Below are 27,922 nucleotides of genomic sequence, written 5' to 3'. Positions count from 1 at the left end.
TTAGGAATATATCAGCCCACCCTTTCTCTCTTTTATCTCTTTCTTCTTTAACTCTCACCCATCACATCCTTTCATTGAAGCAGAGGTGGGTGAGGACTAAGTGACCTAGGACCCCAGGGGATAATGGGGGGGGAGGGAGGGGCGCTGGGAGTGAGGAATTTCTCATCCAATCAGGTGATGAAAGAAAGAGCTGCTTCTTCCCTCACCCCACCCTTTATCTGTAATAAGCTCCCTTTTCCCGGATTGCCACGAGGAGGAGGAGAGGGTGGAAAATTATTCTTGTTCTGCTCCTAGAAAACTTTAAAATGCTATCACCATGGAAACTGCTCTTGAGCAGTCATGGAGCGTGCTTGTGGGAGAGGGTGAGGCAAGAGGAGGGAAGTGGGGGGGAGGATGAGGACGGTGTTGGAATGAGATGCACAAAGGGGTCTCTGTACCACCTCAGCTCTGTTACTTCTTTTCGTATAGTTGATGCATGATGGAAGCAGGCTATCTGGGCTGAGAAATCTCCCTTAGAGGTGAGTGAGCACAGAGCCATCTCTGGACTGAAGGGGTCTGGGTTAACTGGGGATCTATTCCCTGGTGTGTGTGTGTGCAGCTTTTGTGTGTGTGTGTGTGTGTGTGTGTGTGTGTGAGAGAGAGAGAGAGAGAGAGAAGTAGGGGATGGGATACAGAGATAAAACACAAGTCTTGCCCTCAAAAGAATTTGATAACTAGAGGGGGAGAAAGAACTGTGTTCTCCAGAACTTACTACATACCATGCAGTTTATTATATATTTCTTTTTAAAATCTTTGTATTGATCCTGTCAAAACAATCATTTTCAGTCCCATTTTACAGAGAAGGAAACTAAGGCTCAGAAAGCCAAGGGACTTTTCCAAGGACACGCTGCCAGAAAATAGCGGAGCTCGATTTGAGGGCTGGTCCTCTAGCTCCAAATGATAATGATCAGTTACTGTTTATTCCATGTCTACTATGTGTCAGGCACTGTGCTAAACACTTAATATATTTATAATTCTTATAGCCATATGAACAGGGGATTTTTACTTCCAATGCACAGAGAAGGAAACTGAGGCTCAGTGAAGTTAAAGGAATTTCCCAAGGTCTCACAGCTAAAAGATGACACAGCCATAATTAAAAAGGCAAATGGGAAAGTCAGGATTTGAATCCAGGTTTGCCTGATGCTGAAAAGAGCAGTGCCTTTTTCAGCATACTTTGCAGCCAGATAATCTAGCTGAAGGGAGTGGACGACTGGCTGGGGCTGGACTGCCTCACCTCAAGAGTCCATCAGGAAGATGGGTATTACAACATGGCCACCTTTCACATATTGTCTCTAAGGCCCAGTCAACTCTGGTCCAAATGTGGAGGTGAGGAGAAGGCTCCATGATGGGCCCAGTGACTAACCCGTCCTAGGGGCATGGACAATAGCAGAAGATCCTACCTTAGAAGAGGCAGACAATGGGCTTAGTGGAAGGAAGTGGTTGAACAGGAGGGCAACTGTGAAAGGCAAAGTGTCTTGCAATTTAATTGGCAAGTTCTTCCTTTCCTAGAGGGAAAGGGGAAGAAAATATGTCTATCTGAGTGGGTTAAGTTATGCTGTGGTAATGAGCATCCCCAAATATCAATGCTTTAATACTCCTAGCTTTATTTCTCACCCATGTAAGCTTTTGCTGAGTGGCAAACCACTCCAAAAGTTAGTGGCTTAAAACAAGACACATTTTATATTTTCTCTGATTCTCAGGGTTGGCTGGGTGATTCTTGCGGAGTGTGGCAGTTTAGATGGGGGCTGGATGTAAACCATTCACATGTTCGGAGCTTCATTTGGGACAGCTGAGGCCTTTCTCTGACTCATTCACATGGCAGCTGAGTTCCAAGCTACAAAAGAGGGCTAGCTTCAATGTGCAGGCACTTTGCAAATCTCTCCATCACATCTTCTAATATTCCATTGGCCAAAGCAAGTCACACAGCTAAGCAGGTTCAAGGGGTGTAGAAATGGACTCCATTTCTGGATGGGAGGCGGGTAGTAGCAAAGTCATGTTGCAAAGGGAAGTATGCACAGGGATGAGAGGAATATTGCAGCTATCTTTACCATCTGCCACATGCTGCTCCATCATGGGTCAGCTGGAGGAATCTGCCCAGATCGTCCTCATTCCAGGATCCAGGCTGCGTGGCTCTTTCTTACTGCAGCCATGACTACTGAGGCTGGAAAAAGAGCATGGTGAAGTGCACATGTGTTTTTAAAGTCTCCCTCAAGGGTGACACACCACTTCTGGTCTCATTTCATTGGCCAAAGCAAATTATATGCCACACCCAATTTCAAGGACGGGACAAGTAGGATCCTACCTTGTGCTTGGATGGAGAACCGCAGACCTTTGAGGAACTAATGACTTCTGATAACCTACCACAGGCATCATTTATTGAATGCCTACTGTATCCCAGGCAATTTAAGAATGGCTCGGAGTGTTGTCCTGACATCTTTCTAGAGTAGGTGTTGATTATCACTGTTTTGAAGCTAATGAAGCAGAGCGGTTAGGAACCCACATCTGATAAGAGGCAGAGCCAGCGCCAGCACTAGGACCCGCGTAGTCTGACCCCAGAGCTGACGTGCCTTCCAGAATGTCATGTTCTTCCTCTAGCTCCTCAGAGAGAGAGGACAGACGAGATCTTCCACAGGTGGCTCTGGCTTCCTGCTGGATGGGTGGCTGAGGTGACCTTTATATCATTTGTTCACTTAGTCACTTACTCACTTGATCGTAATTATTTCAGTGCCACCATGGGCAAGGAGAGCAGTGAACAACAAGCTCATGGAGCTTCTGATCCCAAAGTCAAGAATGCTGTAAACTCTCAGTTGCAGAAAATGGGGAGTTTCCAAGGCGGAGGAGGTCCGCAGGGTCTCTACTCTAACAGAGGTTCCCCAGGGATCAGAGAAGCTGGAAGGCAGTGTTCCAGCACCCGGCCTTCTTGGAAAGCCTCAGTGATGTGTCTTATATGAGCCACATACATGCTCAGTGAGGGGCAGTTACTGAGTAATGCATCCCACGCTGTGGGCAGAGCCTTTCCTGGCTGCTTCCTGCATCCAGAGAAGTTGGGCTGAGGGCTGAGCGGGAGAGTTCCTGGAGCCCACACAGATGAGCTTCTTAGCAAATGAAAGCTGGGGACAGAGGTCATGGTCTTGTTAAGCCACCATGGTCCTAAGAGCTCCCAGTCTGTGTCACCCCAGATGTACACTGGGACCCAAAGAACTTTGGGATCACTTGACCCAGCCTTCTCTCTCTGCCTCCACCATGCTTCAGAGCGCAAAGCTTGGCTGTTGCCTGCTTGTCACATGGTCATTTAGCTCCCTCTGGAACCCCTCCAGGGATGAGGAGCTCACTACCCCCAGAAGCAGTCTGTTCCAAAGTCCTTTTGATTCTTTGGCTACTTTGCCTAAAAGCCCACACAACCCACATGCCATCAGCTATGTAGAGGCAGCACATGCCAGGATGCTGTGTGTCCTGGGTGCAATGACATTCTCCTGGCGGGTGGGCTGCTGGTGGGGAGGGGCTGTTATGTGAGTGCGCATGGCCCCAGGCAGATGGGCCCGGCTCTGCCAGGCTGTCACTCAGAGATGCCGAAGCCTCAACTCACTCTGGCTCCCTGCAAGTACAACTATTTATAAAAGATGAGGCTTGCCAGGGAACAGGGAGAGGCTGAGACATCTGCTCCCTCTGCCCGGGTGGCCGGCACTCACCGTGCATTTCCCAGCCTTGTCATCCTGATTGGAGGACCCCCCGAGGTCCCAGCCCACCAGCTCCCAAGGAGCCCCACCAGCACCACCTCTCCGCCTGCCCTGCCCTTGAATGGACCATCTCAGGGATGCGGCTGGGAGTGGGGGATGCTGCTCTGCTCAGAGTGGCAGCTCCCTTGTCCTGCCCCCTTCCAAATTCAGCTTCTGGAGAGGAGAGGGCAGCTCCTCTTGGAGGGGCGAGGCCATGCTGTCCCTTCTGAACATGCGTGGTATCTGTTTCACTTACAGAGCTGGCCCCTGGCCACCTGGGTTTACTTCCCCTCTGAGACTAGAAGCCTCCTGAGGGCAGGGACCATGAATGGTTCTTTTATGCCAGCCCTGAAGTATGGCCCTTGGGATCCTGCAGGAGCAGGTACTCGCAGCCGGCAGCGTAACATAGGGCGGGGTATGGAGCTGGCTTTGGGGCAGTCTGGAGCGGGCCCAGAGATGTGGGTTCAATCTGTACCTCTTTTTTCTCATTTGTCAGAGAAGGAGGAAAGATTATCTACCCCTCACGGTTGTGATGATGTTGCATATTACCTGTCACTGTATTTTTCACTATTTAATGAATGACCGAGTTCCGGACTGTGTAGCAAAATGGATGGAGCACTGAATTATGAGTCAGGAGACCTGACTTCTGCCACCCCCTCCCTGCCTGGCACCAAGTACTGTGATGTTGGACACTAAACCCCTCCTTTGGAAGCCCCGGTTTTATCATGGGCACGATGGGTATGCTAATGACAGTGAATCTGTCCTCTTTCTCAGGGCTTGCTGTGGGGCCGAGATGGGGGGGAACCAAACTGTAAAGTGCTTGGAGTGTTTGTGCCAATGGCAGCCATGTTGGGGTGTGAGCCAGGGACACGACACGCCCCCATGAAGGGTGAGAGGGTGGAGGGAGTCCACACAGACAGACTTCAAAAAATGAACAGATCCCAGGCATGGGGAGCCTCATTCAGTCCCCTCCCTTACAGTTGGTTGTCTTTGGGGCAAATTGGGTCACCTCTCGTGAGTGTGTTTTCTTCTCTAGAACATGGGAATAACGGTATTTCCTTCATGAGACGCTGTGAGGAAAACGAGTGTCCTGACTTTCCGAGATGGAGGGGAAAATTGGAGTGTCCTCACGGGTGGATGGCTGGGGAGATGCTTCCCTGGGAGTAAGAGAGTAACGGAAGGGTACGATCATAGTTACTGGTTGTGGAGTACCCACCACAGGCCCTGCCAGGGCTGTTACTAGATTATTGCTAATACAATAATCCAACCCTGAGGACATTATCTTCTTCATTTTACAGATGGGGAAACTGAGGCATGGAGCGTCATCTAATGTTGCAGGTTTGGTAGATGGCAGAGCCAGCAGTTCAGCCCATGTCTCTGGCACTAGGGCTTGGTTTCTGCAGTCACATCATGCTTCACCCACAGAAAATTTCCAGGCCCCTCCAAAGTCATCATGGAGGGATTGAGGGTAGCTGGGCCATTTTCTAGAGGGTCAGAAGGCTGGGGTGAGTGGGTAGCTCTCCAGGCTTGGGCTGCTCAAGTCCCTTCAGGCAAAACCTAAAAAAGTCTGTCCTGGGGGCAGTTTGGCGTGGAGTGTGGTCGGCAGGGACGGGTGGTGCAGTGGGTTAAGCTACATCTCCCAAAAGATATGTCCAAGTTCTAGCTCCCAGTATCTGTGAATGTGATTTTATTTGAAGTAAAGTCTTTGCAGATGTAATTAAGTTCAGGCGCTCGAGATGAGATCATCCTGGATTTAGGGTGGGCCCTAAATCCAATTACTGGTGCTTAATAAGATCAAGGAGAGAGAAATTTGAGACACACAGACCCAAAGGGAAGGCCAGGTAAAGGCAGAGGCAGAGGCAGAGGCTGGAGTTAGCATTCAAGAGCCAAGGAAAGCCAGGAGCCCCTGGAAGCTGGAAGAGGCAGGAAGGGATTCTCCCTTAGATCCTTCAGAAGGAGCATGGCCCTTTTGACACATGGATTTGGGACTGCTGGCCTCCAGAGCTGTGAGAGAGCATGCTTCTGGGTGGTAAGCCACTCGATGGTGATTTGTTCCTGCCAGCCTGGGAAAGTCCTAAGTCAGGATGTTGGCTGAAATGTGGCGGTTGTCCTGGGGTCTGGGGAAAGGAGTTGGTGGTCTCTGGGGTGGGAGGAGGGGTGGGAGGAGTGGCAGGGCCAGGGTGACCATGCCAAGCTTCCTGCCCTAAGATGCTGGGTTGCAGGGCCAAGCCTGGGGTGAGGGAAGAGAGGAGGGGGTGCCTGGCCTGGCCAGGCCCCTGTGAAACATGACTGCAGCTGCATGGTTGGTTCTACTGGTCTTCCCTGTAGCCCCAGATAACCTTGCTGCTCAGGGCTCCCATGGGGAAGGTGAAGTGGCAATACCTTCTGTTTTATTTCTCGGTGTATCAGCTCTCTCCGGGACCCGGGGTGAGCATTTTGTTCCATCAGGGACCCAGTTTTCCTATCAGTAAGTCGAAGGGTCAGCTCCCTTGCACAGGTACCAGAGTGGAAAGGAGAGTGGGGGGCGGGAAGTGGCCCCTCAGAGCATCTATGGATGTTGGGATCAGACTAAAGTGGAATGTTCTTGGCCGGAGGAATTAGCCCCTGAGTTTTCAGGAAGACACAACTTTCATCTAGAAGAAAGGAAGGGTGTGGTGTGCTTCATGCCTAAGGAGACACATCTTAGGGTGATTTTGCTAAAGAGCAGGTTGTTTCTCTTACAGAGGATGGAAAGAGAAGGGATACTCATGGACATGGGGAGGAGGGATGCTGGTGGGTGTCACCAAGTGTTGGATGGGTGGTAGGCTCTAAGCCTGAGCCTGAGGCACAGACATCCTGGCTGGTGGAGAATTTTTTATCCTTCCCCCTGGAGAGTGGAACTGGGCTCCACATCTCCCAGGAGAGTTTTATGCCAGTCCCTACTTATAGATGGCAAAGGGTTCTGTGTGTTGTGCCTGGTCCTCATACTAATCATGAAGGGGTGGGGGCAGGGCCAGCTTGATTTGGCCTTGAAGGATATGGAAGCAGAGGCAACAGTGGGAACAAAGGTGTGGAGGTAAGAATAAAAAAAGGTGTTTCTAGGTAAATGAAGCGCCCTCATCCTGGGTAGAGCTGGGAATGTGTGTGTAGCCCAGTGGGAGGCAAGACTAGAGGGGTAGGGGTTTTTGGATGAGGTGGGCACTCATGTTTCCTGTGATGCCAGGCTTCACATGTCTCTTCTCGTTGCATCCTTGTCATAGACTTGCAAAATAGGGACTGTGATGCCCATTTTACAGAAGAGAAAATGGAGGCTCAAAAGAGTTGAGTAAATTTCCCGCGGAGCATGTTGCGGGAGCTGCCTGACCCATGTGGAGGCAAGTTTCGGAGGATCTGGAGAGCTAGAAAGAGATGTTTGGACTTGAGGCCATAGGTAATAGGGAGCCATTGTAGAGCAGGAACATGGCACAATGAAAGCAATGCTGCCAGAGACCTGACAGCTAATTGGAAGACTAGTAATACAATAACAACACAAAATAATAACCATAAGAAGAAGAATAGAAGATTCAGGAGTATCTTGGCTGTCTTAGCATCCTTGTTTCTTAGAGGGCAGCTGGAGGTCAGGCTGAAACAAAGGCATATGTGGGATGGAGATTGGCTGGGAGGCAAGGTTGGGTAGAGTGAGGGAAGGGAGAGGATGTTGGGGAAGCCAGGAGAGAGGGGACTGATGGGATCTGGTGGCTCCAGACAGAGAGAAGACGGGAAGATGAGCTTTAAGGGGCCCTTGGGGATGGCTTTTTCTACCAACACCCAGGCAGGGCCAGAAGGGCAGCCATGTCAGCCTCGGGTTAGGTTAGTACCTTGCTGTGTGATCATGAGAAATGTACTTTATGTCTCTGAGCCCGTTTCCTCATCTTTAATATTCAGAGAATATATCCCCTCCCCCCAAAAAAAGAAGTTCTGCTCCATTGCTCCTCTCTGTGGCTCAGGGCTATTCCTTGGAGGGCAACTGCAGGTAGAACATCTCAGTCCCTCCAGCCCCTTTCTGCAAAGGCTGGGGTAGCTTTCCTTTGAAGGGGACACTTGAACTGCCCTTTAAGGTAGGGATGCAATATCTGGAAAATGGTAGGGAAGAGGCATTCCTGGCAGAGGACACAGCAGGCATAGAGGCACAGGGACATGGATGGACCTAGCTCCTGAGGTCTTGGCTACTGTCTCATTATTTGTGCCTCTACTCGGTCTGTTACCGTACACACTCCAAGCACCGGTGGACTCCAGTACTTAGAGAACACTTGCAGGTGGGGTTTGTACCCATTTCTTGGTTGAGAAAAGTTGAGGCAGAAAGAGCATCATTGCTAAGAAGGGAGAACATAACGCTGAGGCCCTGTCAGCTGTCAAGGAGCCAGCTGGGAGGAGAGGTTGTGATTGTAGTCACATTATTTTTGTTCCCAAATTGAAATTAAAGATCATTTCAACTCCAGATGCTGGAAAGGCCTGGGTTCATTACTTTCCAGGATTTTGTCCATGCTCTTATTCTACATTCAATTAGAGCAATTTAAGGTAATTAATTAAATTTGTTATTCGATTAATAAAGATAGAAATTCAGCTAAGTTGCTGTGAAGGAGAAAGTCATGCTGGAATTTGTTCACAGAGGTTTGGGGAAACTCCTTCCTGCCTCCTGTTCTACCTACTACTCCCTCCCCAGTTACCCATCATATTGTCCATGGACCCCTAGCATTCCAGCTTGGGCTGAGGAGTCAGAACTTCAGGGCCAGGCTCCTATGTGTGGTTGTGTTCTAGAAGGAGCAAGGAGGCTGAGGGTGGTTGGACTAGCGTGGTCCACAGTGGAGAGGCAGGAAAGGAGAAGGAGTGATTAAGGCATTGCTTCATCTGGAGGGAGCAGGGGACAAACAGCTTGGAGCAGGCTGGGGAGAAGCTGGAGAGACACAAAAGCTGGGGGCTACAGAAACCAAGGGCCAAACTGCAGGGGTCTAGGGCAGGGAGGAGGGGAGGGGCCAAGCCGGGTGGAGCTGTCCAGCAGAGGTGCCAGCACTGGCAGCAGGTCAAACCAGGAGGGAAACCAGGTCAGGCCAGACACCAACATGCAGAGTTAGTGTGGGTCCAAGTTTCAAATCCAGAGGGTTTCTACAGTATGACACAAACCCCACAAACTCCAGATCAGTAAATTCAATAGCATTTTAAAAATTTAAATGTTATGTAAAAATTTAAATGTTATTTTAAAACTCTACATGGAAATAAACACTGTAAACAGAGTCAAAAAACAAATGAAAAAAGGGGCGCCTGGGTGGCACAGCGGTTGAGCGTCTGCCTTCAGCTCAGGGCGTGATCCCGGCTTTATGGGATCGAGTCCCACATCAGGCTCCTCTACTATGAGCCTGCTTCTTCCTCTCCCTCCCCCTGCTTGTGTTCCCTCTCTCGCTGGCTGTCTCTATCTCTGTCGAATAAATAAATAAAATCTTAAAAAAAAAACAAAAAAAAAAAACAAAAAAAAAACAAATGAAAAAAAAACTGGGGAAAATGCTGACGCTTATATCACAGATAGAGGCTAAATCTTTAATATATAAAGAGTTCTTATGAATCAATAAGGAAGAGAAAAACATAAGACAATTTGGAAAAGGCCAGGAAAAGAACTAAAAATGGCTGTATGTGCAAAGTTGCTCATTCTCCCCCAGAATAAGAAAAATGCAAATTAAAATTGGGCAGAGATATTATTTTTATCTATCAGATTGGGCAAGTTTCAAAAATATAATACACTGGGTGGAAATTGGTGTGGAGAAATAGGTGCTCTTAAACCACCATGAAGGGCAGTTTGGCATTATGGATCAAAATTATAAATACGGATATTGTTTGATATAGAGATTCAGATTCCCAGAATTTATCCTACAGATAATATGAGAATTTATTGCGGTACTTGTTATAGCTTGATGGGAAACAGCAGGAGAGCCCAGGACTAGGAGGCTGGGAAATAATGAAGGTATAGCCAGGCAGTGGAATACTATGCAGCCATGAAAAGGAAAGAGGCAGCTCTCCATGGGCTTAAGGAGGGAAGATTCTTGTTGGGTGAAAAACATAGCAAGGTCCCGGGGCGACTGAGTGGCACAGTTAAGCATCTGCCTTAGGCTCAGGGAGTGATCCCGGCATTCTGGGATCAAGCCCCACATCAGGCTCCTCCTCTGGGAGCCTGCTTCTTCCTCTCCCACTCCCCCTGCTTGTGTCCCTCTCTCGCTGGCTGTCTCTGTCAAATAAATAAATAAAATCTTAAAAAAACAAACAAACAAAGCAAGGTCCGGAACAATGTGTATGGGATGCTACCATTGATGTAAACTAGAAAAGACAGCGTATTACATGTGTGTTTTCACTATAAAGGTGTAGACTATCCCTGGATCACTAAATCACTTGAGTCTGGGAGCAGTGGCTGCCCTTTGGAGAGGGGAGCAGGGTGACCAGGAGACAGGAAGGGGAGGGAGTCACTTTCTCCTGTATTTACCTTTCATGCTTTTTGAATTTTGTACCAAGTATATGTGATTCCTATTTAAAAGAATAAATACAATCACAATAAAAAAAACGAACCCAGCAGACATTGGCATGGCAGGATGTGACAAAGACAGGGTCAGAGATGCAGGGAGAGGTCAGGGCCAATGTGATCTTCAGGCCCAAGGAAGGTTAGAAGGGACCTTCTCAAGTCCACCTCTGGGAAGCAGATGTCATCTCTCAATCCTCGTTCTGTGGGTGCTCGGTCAGGGCAGGCTTCAGTTGGGTTCTCCAGTGGCCCTTCCACACCCTGGCACTCCATGTGGGTGTATGACGTTCCTCCCTGCTGCCTTATCGTTAGACCTGGAGGGTGTGGGTGACTGACTTGCCTCCCCCCTATGCCAAGCCCTTCCTTTTTCCATCTGCGGATCTTATGGTGACCTGCGGTCTCCTCGGCTGGCGGGGCTATGCCTTCTTCTCTCACTCCAGGCAGGGTGAAAGGGCACAGTGTGTCTGGCAAGCCATTTCTCCCCGTCCACAGCCTCGCCCGGTTCCCGCTGTGACCTCGCCTGCCATCCTTTCCCATTGCCTGTGGTATCCAAGACAACCGACAGCTCCTAGTGGGCAGCGAGGGGAGCATGGGGGGGCAGGCAGGGTCAGTTCAGCGGTCACAGCTTCCTGGCTGAGGAGCCACCTGTTCTGTCTAAGGATCTCATGGCAGGAGGGAGAAGATCAGGCCTTTCATGAAACACAAGGAGGCTGCGGAGACCTCCGAGGCACTGACGGAGAGGATATTTCATAAACCAGTGCTCCGGGCTCTGGCTGTTGTCCAGCCTTCATGGAGTGATGGGAACAGGATGACTGTGGAATCGGAAGAACTGGACTGGATGCCCTCCTCCAGCTCTGACTAGCTGTGTGAGCTTGGGTAGGTTCCTTGATGTCTCTGAGCTTCTGTTCTGATTGGTTCATGGGCTCACTAGGGGCTTGCAATTAAACTAAATGGGCTTTGTAAACACTAAAGCTTTTGTGGTGAAGACTTTGTGCTCTGTAGCCAGAAAGTTTGAATTTGAATCGTGGCCCTACCGTTTGACCTTGGCCAAATGACTTCTTTACCTCTGTGTCAGGTGCTTTTGCTATGTAACAAACAGCTCACAGCTCAGTAGTTCAGCGCAACAACCATTTATTTAGCTCATGGTTAAGTGGGTCAGCAGTTTCCGTAGGGATCAGCTGAGATGTCCTTCTGGTCGGGGCAGGGCTCAGCTGATCTTGGCTGGGCACTCTCATGTGTCTGCTGTCCATTGGTAGAGCCCCTGGGACTGGCTGGTTAATTTGGCCTCAGCTGGGATGACTGGAAGGACAGGGTCTCTCTCCACAAGGTTTCAGCCTCAGCAGGCTGACCTGGGCTTGTTCCCAGGCTGGTTAAAAGGCTTGGAAAGCAGCAAGAGAGCAAGACCCGATGTGTAAGCACTCCTCAAGTCTCTGCATCGTGTTTGTTTCTGTCTCGTTGGCCAAAGCAAGTCACACGTACAAGCCCTGTGTCAGGGTATCAGGGCACAACCCAAGGTAGGGCCTTAATTCCCTGGCTGGAGGGAAAAGGGGGCCCTTGGCAGCTCTGGATGCAGATTTGGGGTTTGTCCTCCTCCAGAGCTGGTCCTGGGGTGCTCCCCAGTATCCTAAGGGATGCATTTTCTCCTCCCCACTTCCTTCTCTCCTCCCTCCAGGGCTCAGGGCACTTCTGGACTGGGAAGAAGCGGTCTGGGCATGTGCTCACCTGCAGTGGTTGGTTCTGGGAGTGACTTCAAGCACCCGTTAAGTTGGGACCCTAAACCTTCCCCGCATCAAAGCTCACACAGATCAGCAGGCAGCTCTATGCGTCACACACACCGCAATATCTTCTCCATATTTGCAGGATAGCAAGTGACCTTTGCATGCCTGTTAAGTGCAAGGTAGAGACCGGAAGTACTGGGCATGTGATCTGGAATTGGGTTTGGAGATCTGTGATGCCACCAAGAGTCAGACAAAGTCCCTGGGACAGTTATTAGGTTTTGGGCAAAATCAAAGGAGCTGCCATTTTGGCATGTTTGTGCAAGCCATCCACAGGTGGGGACAGGGGGACTGACTTTATTAGACTTTTTAAAATCTTGAAAACAGGATTTACCCAACTGCCTTCACAGATCCCAACTTGGCCACCACAAATCTGTTTCCCTCCATGATTCTAGGGGTCCTTTCTGAGCTCATTCAGGGACTCCCAGGAAGGTGAAGGGCCATTCCTCATTCGTCTGATCTTTGTTCTGCCCTATGTGTCAGGCCCTGTCGCAGACACTGGAGATAGGACCGTGAGCCACATCAGATGTGGGTCCTGTCCTCATGGAATTTATGGTCTAAGGGAGACAGAGATGAATTGATCACAGGGATAATGTAAAATTATATGGCCGGATGGTTTTCTGAAATATTAATCTTGATTCCGTCTCTGGCATTTCTTCTTCCTTTATGGGGCAGTTGGATCAGAACCTTTACTGCCATGGGGGACGGATGATCCAGGGGAAGTCAGAAGTCAGTTCTTGCCTTTTGAGTGTCAAAAACTGAAGCTTGGGTCTATGTGTGTGTGGGGGGGGGAGGATGGGGTGTGGGGAGGATGGAAAGAACCAAAGCTTCGGAAGGGGCAGGATGCTTCCAGTCCCCAGTCCAGATGCCGTGGAACGGAGAGTGTCGGGAGGAGCCATGCTGGGTGGGCGCTGAACATGGGCCAGATGCTTGCTCCCACACCTCCCTGCCCCCCACCCAGACAGGTGTGGAGGGCCTGGGAACAAAGAGGACCTGTGTCACCGTCCCCAGGGTAAAGCTTGGGAGGTGGAAAGACCGCAGACTATTCCCCGAGCCAGTGTGGCCCAGACTGCATGGTGATTCAAAGCAGAGACTTAAGGCAGCTCTGAGTCTCCTAGGACAGGACCCAGCTCTCCCACTGTCCAGCTGAAGCTCACCCTGGGGGCAGAGGTGACCAGCCCTCCCACCTCCTCCCTCCTCCTCCTTCTGCACTCATACCTAAACTATTAGATGAGTTGTGTTTTGTTAGGGTGGAAAATGTTCCTCTGAGTTTCACTTTTTTTTTTTTTTTTGGACACAAGCATATTTGTCGCCCTGATTCCTTGAGCTGGGCAATGCCTGGTATTGTTTCTGACTTCCTGACCTACCCATGCTCACCCCGTGAAAGAAGAGCCTCTGTGTGGGGCCCGGAGGGGGGGTCTCTGTGGGGAGGAGGCAGAGGAACCACTGGCTTGAGTCTCAGCCACAGGATTTTCCCTGTCCCTGGAACCACTGCTCACTGGGCCACCACTGGGGCCTGCCTTCTGGAGGCAGAGAGCACAGCAGTGGGAGAGGAAGGTGGGGATAAGCCTGGCCACGCCCCTGAGCTGGCCGTGTGACGCGCGCACTGCACTTCTCTCCTGCACCTGTTCCCCACTGGAAAGATGGAATGTGGGCAGACTAGCTGGTTGAGGTAAAGGCTAGAAGACGAAGGCTGGTCATCACAGGAAAGCAAAGAGATTACTGAGTAATTCCTGTGCTAAGCGCCAGACACGGTGATAACAGTCAGCCTGGATTATCGGATTTATTTGTCCCACATCTCCATGAGGAGGACATTACTGTTATCCCCACCATAGAGATAAGGAACCTGAGGCCAGAGAGCTCAAGGAAGCGGCTGAAGGTCCCAGGGTATTTGGCAAAGCTGGGATTCCGGTGTCGGCTGTCAGAGTTCAGAGCCCAAGCTCAGCGCGTTCTTTATACTGTAGTGCACTTATAGGGCTTTGCCGGGGGGTGGGGAGCCCAAAGGGTCTCACACCATCTCACACACTGTACACAAAAGGGGATTGGAGCTCGGAGAGAGGAAGGGACTTGCTTCAGATCTTACAGCACCCTGAACACCACACTGATTTGTGTAAAATGACAAACCCTACATGTAGCTTTTGGACAAATGTATTTGAATGTACACAAAGGGCTTTCTGAGGATGTTAAAACTTCTCAAAGAAGGATATCCTAACTCTGAAAAGTGCAGGTCCTGGAGAAGGCCTGTGGTGAGGAGAAGGGAACATTCTGGAGCCTGTGAAGACCCCTCAGAGCTGCCTGGAGTTAAAGGAACAAAATGGGGCCACCACCTCCTTCACTTGCCTGGGCTCGACTAGAGAGGAAACCATCAGAGGGGTGCCAGGACGCAGGGTGAGGTATGCTCACGGCAGCACGGTTTCTAAGAAGGAAATACCTGAAGCCACCTAAACGTCCAACAAAAGACGATTGGTTAATGGGGCATCATAGAAAGATATTTCATCTTTGATCCTGCTTCCTGATACAGCTCTGAAGTCCCTGGTCATTTCTCAAGTGATAAGGTTAGAGGAGTGTCTTTTGTTCTCATGAGGCAACTCTTGGCGGGTCCCTAGACAGCTTCAGGGTAAGGGCTGGTCACCAGAAGGACCAAGCCTTGATTAGAAGCTGGAAACTTTCAGTCCCAACCCCAGCCTCTGGGGGAGAAGAGACAGGCTGGAGATGGAGTCCATCGCCAATGGCCAGTGATTTAATCAATTGTGCCTGTGTAATGAAACTTCCATAAAGACATCTGAACAATGGCATCTGGAGAGCTTCCTGGTTGGTGAGCACATCTAAGGACTGGGATGATGGCGCTCCCAAAGGAGGCAAGGAAGCTCTGCCCACCTGCCCCCCCCGTACCCCCCCTCCCCACAATACCTTGCCCTGTGCATCTCTTCCATTTGGCTATTCCTGAGTTGTACCCTTTAGAATAAACCAGTAAATGTGTTTTCCTGAGCCCTGTGAGCCATTCTAGCAAATTACCAAACTTGAGGAGGGGGTCATGGGAACCCCTGATTTATAGTTAGCTGGTCGAAAGCATGGGTGACCCAGGACTCGCAGCTGGTGTCTGAGGTGCAGGCAGTCTTGTGGGTCTGAGCCTTTCAATGTATGGGATCTGACGCTAACTCCACGTAGACCGAGCGTCAGAATTGAATTCAATCGTTGGACACCCAGGCTGTCAGAGAGTTGGAGAAATGGTGCTGGAGAAGGCACCGTGGATTTTGTGGGTGTCAGGGAGGCAATAGCCGACCAGTTAAATACACTACTGTGATTTTGTTTGATTCTGGAATACAAGACCAGGAGAACTCTTTAAAATGGCATTAGAGAAGAAAAGTGTCTAATGGCATGGGAATACTTTCCAGCATAAAGTTAAGAATAAAGTAGGTTACAACGTAAGATATACCATCTGATCTCAATTCTGTAAAACAAAGCAAAACAAAAGTAATATGCATGTGCGGTTATAGTTTATTTCCACTTCACTATGCTTTCTTGCAGTTCCCCAATTTTCTAAGAACATATATGGCTCTTGTAATCAGATCCCCCTCACAATTCTACCATTAATGTTCTTTCTGTAGAACAAGGAGGGAGCGCCTCAGCAGGGAGGGGTCTGGCTCTCCAAGGCTCAGAGAGCCTGGCTGGCCACCTGCCAGGGAGGCAGGGAGCGACTCAAGCAGCAGATGGAGGCCGGGTGATGTCCAAAGCCCTTCCGGGGGCCTCTGAACCCTTAGCCACTATGAGAATTGTGTTCCCAGATGGAGGACTGAGACCCCAGACCCACGCATCTGCTATGTGCCAGGCTACCCTGCCAACAAGGAGAATCACCAAACTTGCTCCCTGGGAGCTTGTCTGTGTCCACTGACATTGAATAAGTCACTGGCTTATTGGTTCATTCATTCAACAAAAATTTACTGAGGACCTCCTATGTCCCCGGCAAGACAAACGCATGGTGTTTCCTTCAGAAGGCATGCAGTGCCTGCTGTCTCCAGCGTGGGGATGTTAGCAGTGGTGGGTTTTCAAAATCCAGATCCGTTAACCCATGAGGGGCTGCAAGATGGTGAGATTCTAACCCTATCATCCCTTCCTCATTTGTTAGCTGAACTACTTCCAAAGAGGGGACTGTCCCTCATCTACAGTTTTGGTACCCAGGGGCACGGCTTGAAGGGGAAAGATGGAATAAATGCTTGATTCTTTCATTTACCAACTAATTACCTTTTATTGGAGTGGTACTAACAGCTAACCCTCATAGAGCACCCACAGATCACCCACTGTTTTTATCAACAGCATCTCATTTAATGATCACACCAAGCCTTTGAGGTAGACGGGACAGACGGGGTTATGTTTTAATCTTTTATTTATTCTTTTGCCGACAAGAGAACTGAGGTCCAGAGTGACTTGCTCCAGCTCCCAGAGCTCCTAGATCACCAACAGACAGGGAACCCAAACTCCGTGCCCGACGCTGTTCTCTACATGCGGATCTCTGCATTTGCTTCCGGCAGCTCCAAGAGATAGGGAGGGGGCAGGGACTGTTCGCATTTTACAGATGGCGCCATCTGAGGCCCAGAGAAGTCCGCTAAATGGCTGGAGGTCAGATGATAGCAACAGCGATTATTACGTATCAAGCGCTTACTGTGTTTCGGGTGCCTTGGGAAGTGCTGGAGGCAATGTAACACAACGTTCTGTCCCCGGCTGTGTGAGGACTTCTCGCCACACATCAGGCACATGGACTCTTCCCAGCAGCCTTATGTTCACCCTATGTGATGATAAGGAAACTGAGGCTCCGAGTGGCTGGGTCCTACTCTCCAAGTCACAGGGCTTGTATGTGACCCAGCCGTGTTCCAATCCAGTTCTCTGCATGCTGCTGTCTCAGTGCACAGCCGGGACTGGAGCCTAGATCTTTGTACCTGTATCTTTGCCTCCTCCCTTTCCCATTTCCAGCCTTCGTGGCATGTCTAACAGGGAAGAGAGAACTTTTCCCGTGGGTGACTAGCTGCCTCCTGCCTTCTCCGTCTTCCGTTTTCCCAGCCAAGAGAAGCCGGAGCCGGGCTGCCGAATTGGGCGTTAATTGACAAGGAGAAGGGAGAGCCAGCAAGAAAGGGGGGGGGGGGAAACCTCATTACCTGGCAAAAGAATGAGCGATTTGAGTGCCTACACAACGTCTTCAGATGTAGCTGGCTCGGCCTCTAATTGTTCTTCACCATTTTCTTCCAGAACCGGGATATTAAACCCATTCAGCCACACAGGGATCGAAAGGACAGGGAAGCCACTTGGCCTAGCAGGGCGGGGCAGGGGGCGGGGCCTAACCCGAGTTGAAACCCACCTTTGTCGCGGGCCACCCGGGTTCCCATCAGACCTCATCACGAGGCCCTAAATCATAATGGGCTCGTTAGTAGTTGTGATCCCGGGGGGGATGTTGCTGCTGCCTCGGGCCTTCAGGAACCGTCATGAATGTGAATCCTGAAAGGGATGCTCTCTGTCTTAATGAGATGCTGTGGCCCGCTTCCCGCACAGAGAGGGGGCTCTTTGGAAGGCAAAGGAGATGGGGGAGAAGACAGGAGGAGGGAAAACAAGAATCCAATTAAACCCTCAATTCGAGCAGAGTAAATGAATTTGACTTTAAGTGATCAAGAGGGAGAAAACTTCTAATTAGACACACGGCAATCCTGGGACTGAGCACGCTCACGACCCGCCCTCATGCCCGCCCCAGTCACTTTTTAGATAAATGTTAAGGATTAGAATGAGATGTAATTAAAATCCGTCAATGCCATACACTTGCTGCTGATGGAGTTTGATGACCGCTCACCCACTTTCTTCTCTGTCAGAAGCTCCTGCTCTGCCCCTAGCTTCTGTGTTCTGATTGGCTCTTGGAGCCAGCCAATCCCTTTTCAGCAGGAGGAAGGTTCGGGCTGGAGAGGGGCTCAGGCCGGAGGGGCAGCCCTCTGGGGGGTCCATCTTCGAAGGCCAAGAGAGGGCAGGGGTTATCTGGACACCCACAAATTGGCCAGAGTTTCCAAAGTGGAGTTCCCGGGACAGTGTCCGACACACACGTGAGCTTCAAGGATTTGAAATGCATTTCTGACCCTGCCAAATCCGGATATTTCACATAAATATTTAGGTTTCCTGGTTTCTTTTGAAACATCAAAGATCCGGCAATACTGGGCCTGTATTCTCACACAGCGACAGTTGGCTCGAGCGAATAACAGCCACCGTGTGGACAGGATGTTTGTGACCCTGCTCAGGACCTCTCCACTGTGGCCTGACTCACCCGTCCGTATGGCGGTCATTCCCCCTCCCCCCGGGGCATTGGAGTGTGCGAGCTCTGACCTAGGTCTTATCTCTAGGGGAAGGGACATGTCTGAAGGTCAACTCTGAATCCCCCCACCCTCTCAACATACCTTTGCTCTGGCTGAGCCCTCTGCTTGGAAATCCTGTCTTTACCGGGATTCCCAAGCACCTTTCAAGGTTTCATCCCAAATGCCACCTCACCCAGGAAGAATTTCCTGTCTCCCCAGCAGGCTTTTGGAGCTCTCCGTGTCTACCCCTAGATAGCGTCTGTCTAGTGTGTGATGCTGAGTCACTTGCCCAGTGGGCCGTGAGCTCCCTCAGAACAGGGTCAGGTCTGATTTGCCCTGTCTCCCTCTCAGTGCCCAGCGCAGGGCCTGGCCCAGGGTAGAGACACCCAGTGAACGTGGATGGAAGGAACCGAGCCCATCGGGGGGCAGGACCAGCCTGGGCAAACGCAGAGGCACCAAGGCCATCCCGGCTTCTTTTCCAGGCTGGCGTTATCCCTTTCTTCTCTTCCTTTCCTCTTCCTTTTGCAGACCCTTGGCCCCCTGGCTGGAGATCATTTACAGAAAGGGGTTGGGAATGAACACATCACCAAAGGCCCAGAATTCACCTTGCAAATGAGAATGAAGAGGAGCAATTCTTAATGCGACAGAAAAACAGGCTTGTGGTAGAATTGCAGGCACGTGGCCATAGATAGGTCCGTGGGAAAGATCCTTTTTGAAAGCGAGGTCTGCCAAGTGACACAGACAGCCCCTGATTTGTGTTCCAGTCAATCTACTTCCGTCACTCGGCTACGACCCAGGGTCACAGGGCAATTCACTTGACCTATCTGAACTCCAGTGCCCCCGAATGAAAAATGATTAGCGGTACTGCGGGTAGGTGTGCCCCGCCATGAGGTTTTCCTGATTGTAATGTAAGTGCCTGACATTGAGCTTTTGATTTCAGAGGCAATCATTTCAAAGACATCCTTGTAGAACAAACACTACTAGATGAAGAGCCAGGCCCCCCCCCATGGAGTCCCCCCTTCTGGAAAGCCCTGGGTGACCTAGAGCGCTGACCACTGGAGGGACTTGTGTTTCCCTTCCCACGCTTTCATTTCTGCTTTTCTGTTTGAGATTTGCCAATAGAGAGTGAACCCACAAAGCCCTAGGCACCCCACCCTCAACCCCAATAAAGGTCAGGGCTACATGCTTGCACTCTGCCTCTCCCCGGGGCTTCACTGTGTGGTCCCGGGGGAAGGCAGTCTCCCCTCCAGGGCTGGTGAGTAATAAACCTTGTTTTCAGAGCTTCCTGCCGGTGGTTGCTGAGGCAAGTCTGGCAGTCGTAGCGAGAACCACAAGGACTGGTATCACTATGGCTAGGCAGACAACCCCCACCGACCCCCCCAAACGAATACCTTGTGCCCTTTTCTTTTTTTTTTTTTTTTAGATTTTATTTATTTATTTATTCGACAGAGATAGAGACAGCCAGCGAGAGAGGGAACACAAGCAGGGGGAGTGGGAGAGGAAGAATCAGGCTCCCAGGCGCCCCCCTTGTGCACTTTTCTTAAAAAGTTAAACTCTCCACACACCCCAGCTATTCCACTCCTACATCTCTATCCAAGAGGAATGAAAACTTATGTCACACAGGGACTTACCATGAAAGTTCCCAGCAACGTTATTCATTTTTCGTAACAGCCCCCAAATTAAACCCAGGAACGTCCATCAGTTGGTGAATGGATAAACACCACGTGGTATACCCATGCGATGAAATACTATTCAGCCATAAAGAAACTCCAGATATGTATTAGTACCTGGAGGGACCTAAAGTTTGTGCAAAAGAAGCCAGAAACAAGAGACCATGTACTGTATGATCTGATTTTTTAAAAATATTTTATGCATTTTATGTATTTATTTGAGAGAAAGAGAGTGAGAGAGAGAGAGAGAGAGAGCACAAGCAGGGGGAGGGGCAGAGGGAGAAGCAGGCTCAGCAGGGAGCCAGACGCAGGACTTGATCCCAGGACCCTGGGATCAAGGGCCCTGGGCCGAGGGCAGACGCTTAACCGACTGAGCCACCCAGGCGCCCCTGTACAACTCAACTTACACAGAACATCTAGAAAAAGCAAATCTATACAGGCAGACAGTAGGTTAGCCGTTGTCTGGGGCAGGCAGGGGGTAGGAAAGGGATGAACGTAAGTGGCTCGAGGGATCTTTTTCGGGTGCTGACAATGTTCTCAAACTGATGGTGGTAGCACGATTTGGTAAGCTTCCTAAAAGTCATTGCGTTGTAGAGTCGAAGTGGGTAGATTCTATGATATATGGAATATTCCTCCATAAACTTGTCAAAAAAATCACCTTTTCCCTGGGATGGTGGTGGACGACACACTGGTAGAGACAGGTGGAGTCCTTACCAGACCCCAGGGGCTTGCTTCGTACGTGTTCTGCATGTTGTCCCTCCGTAGAGCTGTCTTCGACTCAGGACAATTTCAACAACTAGGGCAAAACAGCTTGTGCTTTCTGGTTTTCACCCGGGGCACTGTCTTAAGGGCACTAAATATCTCGACTTCACCTGTCCAGTCTTCCCTGCGTCTGTGTCCTGTTAGCCCTTCCTCTCTGATGGCCTTCCACCTGGTTACTAGGCCATGGGGGTAGCCTCTGGCCAGGCCTCCTTCTTGGCAGGGCTTCTGCCTGCTTCTCTTTTCCCGCCGTCGCTTCCAGACTGCTCTCCAAGAGCCCCTGTGCTCACAGGCCTTCCCTGGCTCCCAAGTGCCCGAAGGAGAAAGCAGAAACCACCAGGCTGCGGCCTCTGCCGTGGATTTCCTCCGGCTCCGGCATGGCCCTTTCTTCTACTCCACCTTCACATGACTTTCTCCCAGGCCCTGGAACAGACTCCCCGGCTTCCAACTCTGTGGTTTTGCTTGGGCCATTCCTCCTGCCTTCTTGCTGCCCGGGTCCTGAGGGCCACACCCACACCCTCCTCTGAGCAGTGTTTTGGGAGGAGGAAGGGAGTTTGGAACCTGGCCGACTCAGCTGGTTCTAAACCTGGCTCTGCCACCTAGTGGCCAAGACAACAAAATACCCCGAGCCTTAGTTTCCTCATCTGAGAAATGGGTATGGTATTGCTGTAAGACGTACGGAGCGGGTTAATGTCTTTCTTGCTCACAAGATTGTGAAGTCCAAAAGTGCAGGGATCATGAACTACACACCTTCCTTCCCTTCCAGAGTGTAAGCTTCTAGAGACCCAGGACAGTGCCTGGCATGGGGCTGTGTTCAGCAGCTCGTCTGTGAATGAGTGAATGAATGAATGAATATCTCGGTCGATTTTCTAGTGCCTGGTGCGTGTTAGGTTACCCTCTTGTCTGCCATTCTTCCAACACGCGTTTCTTGAGGGTCCACCATGTGCTGGGTCTTGAGTGTGGAGTTTAGGCTGCAGGGTAAGAGCTGTGAGGGGCATCATTCTACCTCTCTCTGCCCATATTTGCCTTGCCCTACCTCCCGGTTCTGCTCCCCTCCAAGCTTGCCTCTGGCCCTTGGGCCTTTGTCTCCTTGGTGTCTGACAACTTGGCTCTCGAGTGTGGAAGCGGACAGAGGTAGTCATTCATTCATTCTTCATTCATGTATTCAACCCACGGTTCCTGGAGTCCTGCTTTGTGCCAGCCAATGTTCCAGCAGAGAGTGAGACAAACATCCCTGCCTTTAAGAGCTATTTTCCAATGTGGGGAGAAAGGGGACATAGTAGTAATAATAACTAGTTAAATAAGCTAACTATTTTTTGGAGTGTCTGCTGGCAATGAATGCTAGAGAGAAAATCAAGCAGGCGAGCAGGTAGGTGGTGGTGACAATTTTGAAGAGTGTCAGGGCGAAACTCCCAGAGAAGAGGACATTGGAGAAGGTTCTTGAAGGAGGAGCCTTGCTCACATCTGGGGGCAGATGGAAGACCAAGTACAAAGGCCCTGAGGTAGGAGACTGCCATGTCAGGAGTGCGTGCAATGCAGGGAGCTGACAGAGGCCAGCCAGAGCCCATGCTTAGGACTTGAGCCATTGTTCTGAGCGCAAGGGAAGCCCTTGGATTATTTTAGACAGTGGAGTGAATTGCTCAGGTTAGTATTTTCAAAGGATTCCCCTGGCTATTGTGTTGGGAACAGACTAGTAATAACAACAGCTCACATTATCAAGTCCTTTACCCATGTCAACTCATTTCATCTTCAGAATACCAGGAGGTGGGTGTTTTTATCCCCATTTTTTTTAAAGATCTTTATTTGTTTATTCGACAGAGATAGAGACAGCCAGCGAGAGAGGGAACACAAGCAGGGGGAGTGGGAGAGGAAGAAGCAGGCTCATAGCAGAGGAGCCTGACGTGGGGATCGATCACATAACGCCGGGATCACGCCCTGAGCCGAAGGCAGACGCTTAACCGCTGTGCTACCCAGGCGCCCCTATTATCTCCATTTTAAAGAGCGGGACAAGTGAGTCTCAAGAAGACAATTTGCCCAAGTTCACACAGCCCACGAGGGATAGAGCTGGGTTTGAATCCAGACAGTAGTCCCATCCTAGCATTCATGTGCTTACCACTGCTCGGTTTTTTCTCTTGTATGGGTAACAGCAAAGCTGTGAATTCAGTGATGGACTTGAATGCAAAGCCTTGTTCTTGATATCTGTGTGCCCTTGGGCAAGTTACTTAACCTCTCTGTGTCCTAGTATCCTCGTCTGTACCCTGGAGATCCTAATACCAACCGTAGAGGTTGCCAAGATAAGACATGCTCCTGTGGGTAAAGTTCTTTGTGTGGCAGGGTAGGATTTCCTTAGGAGCAGAGAGCCCAGCTGTTCTGCCTGACCCTCCCCCCACCCCCCGCTCCTGTCTCCAGCAAGGGATGAGATGACCTTTGAAGATGGTGTGTCTCTGTGAGGACTTGGCCAGCTCTCTCCCTTTCCCTGGTCCTCAGCCCTTCTGGAGATGTGGTGCTGGCCTATGTCTCCCTCATCTCTGTGGTCGAATGATTGCCCCCGGGGAGTCTGTGCCTACCCCTCCCCCGCCTGCCCCCCACCTCCCGTCCCTCCAGCTCTGCCCCAGGGCTCCAAGAAAGCACACAGGCATGGACGTAGAGACCTGGCCAAGCCCCCAGCCCCTCACCCCAGGCCCTGCTGCTGGGGAGACAGCCTTCTCACGTCCAGAGGACGTTTAAACCCTTTGCACGTAGGGACTCCACTGTGAGAGCGACCTGCACGGTCGGGTCAGGAGCAGCTGCACGGCCTCGGCCTGCCCAAGACCCCCGGGGGCCTGAAGCAGATGGCTTCTCTCAGAGTCTAATTATCCACCCGCCCCGAGCCCCAGACAGGCCCTCATGCGACAGTCATCGTCCATCTTCCTGGCCCTGGAGAGGGAGCAGAGGAAGGAAGGAGGGCAGCGTGCAAGCTGGACCACAGAGGTGGCCCTGGGAGAGACAGGCCTGGGGGGCTGCTGACGGGAAAGATCATCCACGGCTTGAACACGTCCTCCTAGCATGGCCCCAGTCACACCTGCTTATGTCCCTGACTTGCACGTCTGTTGGAGGCCTGAGAGAATCCCCTTGAGTCCCCAGTGCCCTGCACACAGCACAGTACATAGTTGGTACTCCAGAGCTGGTTGCTGAAATGAACATATGATGGCCAAATTTTGCCACGGAGTATTTATTTTTCTTTCCTCTCAAGTTGCTGTCAGGGCTACTTCTCGGCAAAATGGAGATTAACGAAGTTTGCCTGAGAGCCCTGCCCACTTTACTTTCCATGTCTTTCTTGCTTTTTATTTGCTATCTTCTGTCATCTTCTATCATCAGTCAGCAGTCATGGAGAAAATGATCGGGGTGTCTAACTTATACTAAAGTGAAAATGACTGATAGGACTATCTGTCATCCTTTACATTTCTATAATGGACAGCCTGTAATCTGAAAGGTTGAAATTTAATGGCTGACTGCAAGCAGGCAGTTCCATGCCTGCCTCTAGCCTGATATCCTAGTACTGTTTTAACTTCTCCCCGTATCCCCATCTTGTGCATTTCTGGTTCCACCACACCAGATAGCTCAGAGGCTCATTGGCACTTCAGAGATGATCCCAGCCACGCATAGTAGGATGGATGGTCCTCCAGCCTCTGCTTGAAACTCCCCGAAACAGGAAGCACAAGTGACAGGGAGCTCACTACCTTTAAGACAACACATTCCATGGGGCACCTGGGTGGCTTAGTAGTTAAGGGTCTGCCTTCGGCTCAGGGCCTGATCCCAGGGTCCTGGGATCGAGCCCCACATCAGGCTCCTCTGCTGGGAGCCTGCTTCTTCCTCTCCCACTCCCTCTGCTTGTGTTCACTCTCTCGCTGGCTGTCTCTCTCTGTCAAATAAATAAATAAAATCTTTAAAAAAAAAAAAGACAACACATTCCATTGTTCTGCCAAAGGCTAAAATTTCTCTCCATGAGTCCACTTTGCCCTCATCTGGCTTCCGGAGCAAGAGTCAAATGGGGTAACTCTGTTCCCTTTTATATCATAGCCCTTCCCCTAAATAAAGACCTCTAGACTTGCTGCTTCCTGAATACTTCCTGAATGTACTTTCCTCCCTCTGAGTCTTTGCTGTCTTTCTGTGCCCCCCGCCTCCTGAGGTCACGCTCTAGTCTGAGGTCATACCTCGCTCTTGGTTCATTTGCAGAGCAGCTATGATGGACAGCACCCTGAGCCCAGCGACCTCGTGATTCTTTCCCAGCTCGAGTTCTCAGAAATCCTCTGAGGAAAGGGTTTGGGCAGTTCTCGCTGTTGGCATTAGCGAATAATGACCATTCCTGTTCATTGAGTTTTTACCAGCTGCCAAGGACCGCTAGAAGGGCCTTCACGAACTGCCTAGAAATCCTCACAGCAGTGCCTCGGAATAGGCACTGCCATTATGCCCACTTGCAGACAGGAAAACTGAGGCACGGGGCCGTTTCGGGATGTCCCCAAGGTCAAAGAGCTAAAAGCAATGGGCGGGGGAGAGGGATGGCATGTGGGTGGCTCAGTTAGTTAAGGGTCTGACTGTTGGTTTCAGCTCAGGTCGTGATCTCAGGGTCCTGAGGTCAAGCCCCGCATTGGGCTCCGAGCTCACCGGGGAGTCTGCTTCTCCCCCTCTCTCTGTCCTCCTGCCCCTCCCCCTGCTTGTGCTCTCTCTCTCAAATAAATCAATAAATCTTTAAATTAAAAAAAAAGTAAAAAAAAATAACAGAGTCTGCACATGTGTGTATGCACATACCACACCATACACACACACACCAACCACACGTTCTGCACACACGCACACATGTGTGTGCACGAGGAGGTCCTTCTCCAGCCTGCTGCAGTGGACGAGGGCAATAGCAAAGCCAGGAGACTGGGCTCTGAAGTGTCTCTTTTAGAAGAACTCCCCAGCTATGGTGGCTGTACAACTTGGACCCATGCCCTGTGCTCACCTCAGGCTTATCTCCCAGTTCTGAATGTCCAAACGTTCTTCCCCCTTTTACTTCTCTGGCCAATTCCCCCTCATCCTTCAAGATTCAGCTCAGATGCCACCTCTCCCAGGAAGCCTTCCCAGAACCCCCTCCTCGATGTGCGGCCCTACAGTCCTCTGAATACCCACCCATATGACACCTACCACACCATCCCCAAATTTCCTTCTCAAGGGGAGGGAGACTTGTCTGTTTCTCTTTTGTTCCCCAAGACCTAGCAGAGCGACTGACACATCAGAGGTGCTTAATAAATGCTTGGTGAACTGAACTGAACCCACTAGCTGTGGACCATAGGACATACATCTAATCCTCCAAGTCTTGATTTTGCTGTCTGTCCATGAGAAATAATAATAGTTGCCCTGTTTTACCCTGGAAGGGTTTAGTGAGGCTCCTAGGTCTGCTGTGTGTGATGGTCCTTTGGAAGTGACAGAGCCTGCACGCCCGGATCGTGTCGTGGATGGCGATTCTTTATGACAGGTACTCGGACCCAGCATGAGCACCTCGAGCTCTCTGAGCCTCGGTTTCCTCATCTGTCGCAGAGGCGGAGCTCTGCCAGCCGCACCAGGGTGTCGAGGATCAACGGGAGCACGTGTCACACTGTCGTGAGCTCCCCAGCTGGAAAGATGGCCTGTCTTCCGTGGAGGGTTGGGAGGTAACTTGTGTCAGCTGGGACAGAAAAAGGTACCTGAGCAGAGGAATTTTCTTCCTTGTTTTTTGAGACAGAGAAGAACAAAGGAGAAAACAGAAGGTGAGACAGAGAATCTATTGCTCTGTGGTCCCAGCCTCCCCAAAGAAAGATGCCCACGCACATGACAAGAGCGCTAGAAGGTTCTGGGAGCTCGAGGAGCTTGTTGCAGCCCGAGAAATCTCAGCGAGGAACTCTCAGCCACTGAAGAGGACCCCTGAAGGCTTTTGAGGCCAAGCTTGCCTGAAGTCCCAGAGCCAGAATACCTGGGTATGCCTGAGCTGGAAGGGACACACCGGCCCTCAAGCCCAAAGAGGTCAGGTGAGCTGTCCCCAGTGCTGCCCGACCCATCCCTTCCTCCCTGACACCTCACCGCCCTCCTCAGAGCCCTTCTTAGCATTTATGGTGTGCAACAGAGTTTCATTTTCTCTGTAATAAGACATAAGGCGCTCACCTAAGCTCGTAGACTCCTCTTCAGCATCCAGAGAACGCCTCTTATTATTCGTGTCATCTCCATTTTACAGATGGGGAAACAGAGGCCCAGGGAGCTTGCACACCTGATGAGTGACTGAGCTGGGATTTGAACCCAGGCTCCAGAAGGAAGGGTGGCACGCTGTTCTGAACACGGAAGGAATGGACAGGCGAGGCGGCTCACCCTGGCAGCCAGAGCAAGGGAAGCTGTGCGTTGGAGACCCACACAGGTCCGGGGGAGGTTCAGGGCTTAGTGTGGAGCCTGCAGAGAACTTGCTTCCCAGGCTGGAATGGGGGAGCCCCTGGGAAAGCAGTGGGGGCTCCGCCCACGTGGTGAAGAGGGTGGGGGTCTGGTGGGAAGCCTCCATTGTCTGGGATAACTCGACACCTGCACGAGATCAAACAGAGGCTGGGTGCACAGAGAACAGCGTTGTCCTCTGGCTTCTCCAGGCTCCCCTCGCCGTGCTGTCCCATTGCCCCCCCCCTCGACAGGGCTCTGACGCACTTGGCTTCCTCAGACAGGATTGTTCTTCTCCCCCTGCCCCTCCACCACTCCCCTCCACCCTGAGCCTCGCCTTGCCCCGCCATGCCATTCCCTTCCTGCATATCCCATCCCAACCTGTCCTTCACCTTCCGCCGTGTGCCTCCCCACCCGAGTCAGCTCCCTCTGCCGCACATTCTCGGCCTGTCCTGTATGCCTCGCTTGTAGCTCTTTAGCTCACCTGCAATTAAATGTTTCATTGCGCACTGGCAAGTTTTTAAATAGCTTTATTGACCTGTGCATGTTCAAAGTGTAAAATTCGATAACTTTTGATGTACATTTTCACTCATTCAACCATCACCGCAATCAAGAGAATGAGCACCCCTGTCTCCTCTAAACAGTTACCCTATGATCCCCTGTATTTCCTCCCCACCTCCCACCCCTTTCCCCCATCTGGCCGTCAACT

At 50.8% G+C, this 27,922-nt stretch overlaps 1 long non-coding RNA gene across 1 annotated transcript; it reads left to right on the top strand.

The window, feature by feature from the left end:
- Positions 1-406: 406 nt before the first annotated feature.
- Positions 407-27,922, top strand: LOC117796826. Its single transcript, XR_004621531.1, has 3 exons — positions 407-518; positions 26,543-26,825; positions 27,029-27,922. It is a non-coding gene; the product is annotated as an uncharacterized LOC117796826 (long non-coding RNA).

The sequence above is a fragment of the Ailuropoda melanoleuca genome, chromosome 16 (genome assembly GCF_002007445.2).
Source record: "Ailuropoda melanoleuca isolate Jingjing chromosome 16, ASM200744v2, whole genome shotgun sequence".
Taxonomy (NCBI): domain Eukaryota; kingdom Metazoa; phylum Chordata; class Mammalia; order Carnivora; family Ursidae; genus Ailuropoda; species Ailuropoda melanoleuca.
Note: the sequence above shows the minus strand (reverse complement) of the source record. Positions and strands in the feature narration are given on the sequence as shown.